Here is an 8,390-nt window from a genome sequence, read left to right as displayed (position 1 = left end):
CACAGGACGAGCCCGCAAAATGGTGTCGAAAACAAAAAAAAACCTTTCCCTCGAACGAGCAAACAAAAAAATTCCCCATCAAACTCCCAAACGGACCCGATTGCGCTACAAAACCAGCGACCAACACTCGGTACCCGAACCTTGGCCGAAAGCTCCTTTTACGGAAGCTTGGCCTCAAAAAACTTTCCCTTTCGCAGGCGCTGTCGAAGTCGCGAAATTCAGACGCAGGTCAGACGCCCAGATTCACCTGACCCCCCCGTGGCAAGGAGCCTGTCCGGGGGTAGCAAACCGAGATTGGAATGAATTTCCACGTCCGAGACCCAACCCGGGCAGCTTGGGGCGATTTATTTCTGTCGACGGATGTTACCGCTCTCGCTCGCACACCGGCGGATTAAATGCGACAATTTAGGCGCCCGTAAGGTATGGCCGGAATTGGCCATCTCCTCCCGTGGACCTGGTGTGCGCCACACGCGGATTCAATTTAAATACGAATGAATGTAGCCCTTTATTTGCTTTTCTTTTTCTAGCACCGTACATGGTGCTCGCGAGGTGCACGCTGCCTGATGACGCCATCCTGGAATGCTGCAGTTTCGCAGCGCATTCCGCAGTTTCGCTTGATTGCGTTGCAATAAGTTTGTCCGCTCGTTAAGAAGTACCTTTCATTCATGCTTATTAATTGCCTGATGTAAGGAGCGTGCTCAATGCTAAAGTCGAGATCATTTGCAGCGAAATGAGTGTCTTACAAGCGCGTTTAAAATTGGTTTGTACCAGTATTTACCACCAGTTTAATCGAAATTCGGCTTAATTCTTCGTCAGAAGCTATTATCGCTTTCTTATGTCGGATAATATGTGGAATTAAAAATGCCCTGTTTCTCTTCCAATGCATATGAAGCCTATGTCTGTTCAAAACCTCTTTAAATTGTCGTCTAAAGGCATGACAACATAATCAGGATCCTTCTAAATCCAGGTCCTGTATCAAAAACAGGCATACATTCTTTGTAGTTTATTAAAATCTGTAACAAGCTCTCACATTTGCATTTCATTCCAATCACCGCAAAAGCATAACAGGATATGAGTTATGCGCCGCTCCCACATTAAAATAATGCTTTACTATCAGGGCACAAAGGTACACCGAGAGAGAGAAAGAGCGAAAAAGGATATCCCTATCTTCAATTTTATGCAAGCAAACACGTAACCTACCGTGACCAACGTCCTTATGGTTTATTTATCCACGTTTTCCCTTTCCGGGCGTCCTCTTTCCTTTCTTCTTTCTCCGTGCCGTGCATTAGGCGGATCCCTTTCCCAAATAGCCAAGCACCGTGTTCTCGGGCAATTTCCAGTAATTAAGCGTCGTAAAGGATCACAATGATAGCACGTAGTACCTGATTTCAGTCCGTGAAGCGGAAGCAAGGCAAAAAAAACCCTCCACACGAGGACGAGCCCTCGAGGCCGCCGGAGACGGCGAGCTGACGCAGGAGGATTGTGAAATCGTCCCTACCGGTCGGTCGCTACGCGCATGCCACATCAGCATCGCAATCGGATGACTCATCGGTATGTCGCAGGATCTGCCATCTCACCCCCTGGGTGGCCGGGTGGCGGTGGAAAATTCGCGCTGCACTCTCCCAAAGCGGAGCGGTATTCGCGCCTGGCACGCCCCAAACCCACGGCACGGTCTCTTTTTCTCCCATTCGGTACATCGTGCAGCATATCGCACTGGGCCGACGCCCAGACGAAAATAATTTTCCTCACGGCACATGACGCCGTGGCCTACGATGGATTGGATCGACGGGAAAATGATGGAAAAAAAATATCCTTGCACCGGCGCCACCGGAGAGTCCAGCGACCCGTGCACCGCGTAATGGAGGTCCTTGCGCACCGGCCCTAGAAGCGACACAATTACACAAACACTCACACAACCATCCAAGCGTAGGAAAACCAGGACAAAACGGTCACACCTGCCCATGCCCAGTTTGAGCTGCAGTTTGTGGCGGGGAAAATAAAAATCGTTTCCTTCCCGAGACGCAACATACTCACGCCTCCCAGAGTCCTGTTTGACGGGGGTTTGGTGCAGTATTTGCATTGTAAGTAGTTTTTACAGCGAAAAATAAATGCGCCCTCGTTACACCGACCTATACCCGAGCGCGCGATAATGGCACGTGGCTGAACTGCACGAACGGCCCGAGACGCGTTGCATAATTTTCCACCCGGCACTAGAGCCCTTATTTTTCCAACCCCCTTTGGTTTCGGTTTTTTAGCGTACCAAAAAGGAGAGCACTTTGATTGCGTGCGGTTGAAAACGAGCTGCAGTTTTTGGAAGCCAAGTGCAACACCGAGGAAAATGTGGAACGAAAATCGAGCTGGGTTTTTCTCAACGAGCAGGGGCTCCGAAAGGATAACGAGTGAACGAGTAGCACAACAATGCGTCCTTAAGATGAAACCGAGCTACTCCCTCATGCCGTATTATCGCATTTAGCACTTCTGAAAAGTGCATGAGCCGTGATCCTGGGGACGTAAGGACGACCGACAAAGCACCGAGCACCGGTTGGAAGGGTTTTCCATTCCACTCCGGACACGGTTAGTCCCTACGGTGCTCGTAAAACATAGCACAACCCCTTGACGTGACGTTCGGTCTGCTCTTATCTACCCACACGGCAGTGGGTCTCCGTTCTCCGGGCTGGAAGGAACCATTATTGATTGTTTTCTCACTGCAGGGGAGAAAATAACATTTTCTGCAAGAGTACGATGAAATAATCATGAATATAATGCTAAAAATAAAAAAGAGGGAGCTTTTTCATCATTGGGGTTGTTATTTAACTGCAAATTAAAATAAACACCAAATAAAACATGTTATACTTTAGAGATATAAAAGGAAAAAAGTTTCGCAACTGAATACGCAACGAGAATCGGATCTGATTTATTGAAATTCGTTTTTTTTCTTTTGCTCCTTCATTGCTCAACGTAGCGAAAAAGAGCAGCTCTCAAAAGAAAAAGCAACCAAGCGCCATCAAACATTCAAATCACGAGATAGATAGCCAAGATTGCATGTAACCAATGTTTGATGAGTTTCGTTTTCTGCTCACTTTCCTCGCCTCGGTTCCAGGGTCCGTATTAAATATTAATATTTTATCAGGATACCCCCAGCTCCTCGGTGCCAAAATCGTTCCTTTTTATCGCCCACAGTAGGCCCGTGTACTTCGATTTTGTTTTTGTTCTTGCTCAGTTTAACAAAACAAACTGAGCAATCCCTTGCGAACGCGGCTATCAAATCGACCGCATCAAGTAGGCTTTGCCAGGGCAAGTGCCTGGAAGAAGTCGCCGTTTCGGACGTCCACTCTTCTTGGCAGAGAGTTTCGCTACCCTTTGCTATCGGACCCTGCCCTTAACCGCAGTAGGCGCTGGCGATTAGTTTTGCATAACGGCCACCGCGCGAAGTACCTCCGGTGCTGAAACCCAGTGCGCCTTTCCACGGAAGACGGTGAGTATATCTCGGAATGGCCGCGAGACTACGTCATGTCGTGTCGTTAAAATTCTAATCACGTTTCCAGCCGAAGCCGGACCGGATCGATGCCTTCCGGGGATGGAAAAACGGCCAACCCCGTGTGAAGTAACGTGAGGTCAAACGCCCCACGGAGCAAGTGCTGAGAAGGAATGCCTGGTGGGATGGAAAAAGGGATTGCTATTTCCGACGTCTCTGCCCATCCCAACTGACAACGGCTGAGAGCTTTTACAAGGGTGAGCAATTCCCTGCCGAAGCCAGCACTGTGGGCTCGAAACAACAGCCAGACGGAAGGTGTGGGTATTCTCTACTGGTCCTGCCCCAACCATTGCACCACGCTACGCCTTCCAGCAAACACCTCCTGCAGTGGTGGCCCTCCAGCCGAATGCCGGTGTCATAATATGTTCACGCGCATGGCCCTTTCGAAGCGCGGCATAGCGGCAAAAGCGCAACAGTGTCCGATCTGGGTCGGAATTCGCGTTATCTCGCCCGGGCTCTCGTGTGTGCGAGCTCTAGCGAGACGATCCGGCACCGGAAAAACCCCGGTATCGATCGGCTGAGAAGGCTCCCGACGTACGTAATGGAGCTTTATCTCCGTCGGATGCGGCGTTCTCGGTTTCGTCACGCTGGCAGACACACGAGGGTCAGAAAAAAGATGTGGAAAATTGCTGGTGTGAAGGGAAAAGAAAACGACATAAAAAAAGGACACCACCGGAAGGCACCGTTGGCCATCTGATGACCGTGTAAAATCCAAGCTGCCCGGGTAAGTCGCGCACGTTCACTTTTCTCTCTCTCTCGGCGAGGGAAAAACTCATCCCCAAAACCGCTTGGATGCTCTCTGAATTGTCCGATGTCGTATCAATTTACGTACCGCCGATGGTCTGCCTTCCGGTGCAGCTGGAACGCAAATCGTTTTATGCCGGGGCTATTTGCTTTTATGCCACATTTGGGTCGCCGCATGTTTTTTTGTTGCTGCTGCTACCCTTCTTAAGCGTTTCCAATCCTAACGCGAACCACAAGGGCGGATCGTCGTGTATTACATAATTTTATATTTATGTCCCTGCGGAGGAGTGAACGCAACATTGATGGGATACATAATCTATGCTTATGGTTTATTTGTAAGCAACATAATCCATGTGACACCGGAAGCAGTAAATATTATGCAAAAAGGACGACCCAAAATGCCGGGAAACAAAAACTTCCAAAGAGATCAAATTCCATAAATATCACACATGTGAAATATTGTGTTTGTTTTATATAACTCTTGTTCTCCTTTGGTTAAGTTTTTTGTATGAAAAATGTGGTGAATTATTTCGTTACACATTGTTGAAAAAAAAGGATGTTCTTCCAATGTACGCATTTGGCATGAAAAGGCAGAATGTCATAATGAACCTGTTTAAGCTTTAAGCAGTTAACACTTCGATATGCTAACTTTCTGGGCGTGTTTGCTACCGACAGACGGTGCCCGACCCATTATCTGGGATTATAAAGTGCCAATGGAGTCCATACAGTCCGAAGGACATCACGATAAGGCTTATCAATTACCCCCCCGCCCAAAGCACCAGGGAGCCATTTTAAAATGTCCTATTTTTGTCCTTCTAACACCCTGAAACCCGACCCGTCCCTGACATCTTTTGAGTCCTTTTGAGCAGCGCCATAACGTTCCCACCCGAAAAAGCACGTGATTATCGAGTAGGACACCAACCTCGCCCGTCAGGTTCGATGTTTGTGGCTTCCGTGCACACACACGGGTGCTCTGAAACTCCCCGGCACCATTAAGGGACCTCATTTGGGTCCATTTTCGTACGGCTGCGGTAGCCATCGTCGACCATGAACAGCCGTACCAATCTGCCTGCTGGCATCTCCTGCAGACGTAAGTCGACAATTTCCTGTCCATTACCCATGCCATTTGGTGCCGTTTTGGGGGCAGGACCTTCGCGCATTCGCGCCGCCCTTTACGTCCGCAAAAGTGCTCAAACAAGCAGCCCGTGTTAACTCGCACCAATGGCTCGGCCTCCGACGGGAGATTAATCGTAATCAAGACATTAATCCCTTCGATCCGGCCCCGTCAGGGTAATTTCCGCAACGGGTGGGACTCGGAACGACCCAAAGCCCTCGGCTTGGGGCCCACACATTGCTTCAGGAGAGTGCAAAGCTTTCCCTAGCACCTTTAACAGGAATGCACCAGGCGTGGGACGAAAGCAGCTGGTGGGATTGAAGCGTGCATAGATGCAAGATGTAGGATTATGTGAGGCCTAATAGCGACCCGCAAGTCCAAAGCTCCAAGTTCCAGGGCGAAATCAATCATAGCTTCATTTGACTACCAACCTCGAATGGCCTTTGCGAGGCAGAAACGGGAGATCTCTGGCTGGGTGTAGGCGTTGGCACACGTTCCTACACAAACCCAGGCCACCCTAAACCGTTTACCGCCCTTTAGCAGTGAAACGTATCAGATGCCAGCCTAACGGTGGAATTTCGAACATTTTAGCCCCGGGGATAACCATCGACGCCCGTTCACGGTTCGCTTCACGCGGCCAACAAAAGCGCCAACCGGCAAGCGTTCCGGTGGTAAGCGATCTTATTAGGCGTTCCATCGGTGAGATTCCCAAATTTATGACCCAAAATAATGCCCCGCACATCGGCGGTAGATAATTCGATACCATTCCGAGCCGTGGCCCCCACGTTTATCTGCGTTTTTGTGTTGAACGATTTGTCGGATCCGTCAACTCGCCTAGCGCCGTCGTGACACCGACGCAGCTAAGGGTGCGATTATGGAGCGCAATCATCAATAACCTTGGGTAAATTGAAGAAGCGGTGTGCCCTCCTTTGCCGGAATTTGCCCTTTTTCGGGAAAAACAATTTTCTTGGCCGTGCCTTGCCGCGCGACGCACGACAACACCCGCGTTCTACGATCTACTGTTCTTCTGGGAACAGAGATGCGATCTTGCAGTGTTGAGCAAACAACAGTGCACCATCTTCGAGACCCCGTGAGCGTTATTTTTTGCTTCTCTGAAATATAACCCAATTTGTACATGGCCGCTTCAGGCGAACCCGCCGGCAAGTCAAGTACCATAACCGAACCGTTTGCGTTGCGTAGGTCGAACGTCGGTTAACACCTCCGCACACGCGGTTCGATTCCAACCGCTCGGAGATGACAAATTTCCGACCACCACAGGCAACACCCGTGATCTTCAAGTGTTCCACGATCACAGTGCGGCTTCGAGGTGTCCTACCCAGCGCAGGGATCCTACGAAAACCCCTCAACTTTACGCAGCAACTAATCACCACTGGTCCAGGTGGAGGCGTTTCGGCACCCAAAAAGGCACCGGTTTGTGTTTTTTGTTAACCTTTTCCATCCGGAAGGTGACCAAAACAATCGAAGCTGCTTGACAAAATTCGTTTGACTCACCGACAAAACAAACTCGCTTTCGAAAGGCTGAAAGTCGTGGTTCAGATGAGGCAAAAAACACCAAACTCTGAAGAGTTTGTGCGACCTCTCAAAGGTCAAATGTCATGCTAGATAAATATAGCTCTTTTATATCGCAGAGAACAAAAAACATATCATAAACGTCTGCGATTCCCGTGCATTTGCCTGAATATATCAACTCACCTTCATCGGTGTGTTGTGGAAACGAAAAAAAGAAACAATCCGCCTTTTAATGAAGTACCTCCAGTTCGGCGTGGGATGTGCCGTTGGTGATACCTTCTGATTTTCTATCCTCACTCCCATAGTAGGGCTTCCTTACGCGTTCATCGATCAAATAACGCGCTGACAACGCTGGAACGCCATATATCGGCGCACGATAAACCCTCGTCCCGGGCCATTCACGGGAAACAGCCATCAATCAAATTGGCAAGCAAGAATCGCACCAGGAACCACCGGATCGACCCTTCGACGTAGGGTCTTTGCGCGTGGCCAAATGCGACAAAACATCCACGACCCTCTGAAGGGGTGCGTTTACGTTTTTGGGGGTCCTCCGGTAACATTGAGCCTAATCATGCAACCCCCGGATCGATGGTAACGGTGGTGAAGGAAATTTATAAACATACTTTGTTTGTCTGCTTTCTCGCTCTGCCTGCACGTGCCGGTTCACCCATAAAGCCTCGGATAGGTAGGAAATGTTGGCCATTACTTCGTCGCTTTTGTCTCCGAGCAAAAGTTGGACCATTCCTCAAGGCTACATTGTTCGCGGGGTGAGGGAGTTTTATTTTATGCCGTTTTGTGAAGAAGTACACGAGCCCCCAACGGTTGGCAAGGCAGTAACAGTTAGCTTCCCGAAAGGTTACAAAACGTTACGGTGCATGATGGCGTGGTGTGGAAGGCGCAGCATAGCTAAAATTGTCATCGGATAGCACAAACCTGCGATTAAAATCATTGTTGAATGCGAGGCCATTGAAAGAAACATACGATGGTAGAACGCGATCCGAATGGGAATTAATTAAAATGTTTCATTTGCATATCGTCTGGCTCTGTTCACATGAGCTATTGGATCGTCACAATACCCAGCATGAGTCACTGTACAAAAACACTCCCTATCTCTTGTTTGCGGCTAGCTCACTTAAATGTTCCATAACGTAATGAAATTTTAATAGATTTATCGCCAGCCGTGAGGAGAATCTCAGCTCAACCAGACGCTCGCTTTCATTCCGAGAAGTACCCCCTGGGTCCAAAATTTTCCCGTAAACCAGGACGCATAAACAACAAAAAACGCTCTCCCCATTCTCGTCGGGGAGTTTCGTAATCGAATTTTCATCCAGCTTCTCGGGCGGTGGACAAACACTGTACAGGAAATCGGACGCACAAAAAAAACGGTTGCGAGCGTCCTGCGAAGTGCGAATAAAGTACGTTATGATTTATGAGCATCTCTAGACCGGCCCGTGGGGGAAAACCGGC

This window comes from Anopheles nili, chromosome 2 (assembly GCF_943737925.1).
Source record: "Anopheles nili chromosome 2, idAnoNiliSN_F5_01, whole genome shotgun sequence".
Lineage (NCBI taxonomy): Eukaryota > Metazoa > Arthropoda > Insecta > Diptera > Culicidae > Anopheles > Anopheles nili.
The sequence above is the reverse complement of the archived record's forward strand: the minus strand, read 5'-3'. Positions refer to the sequence as shown.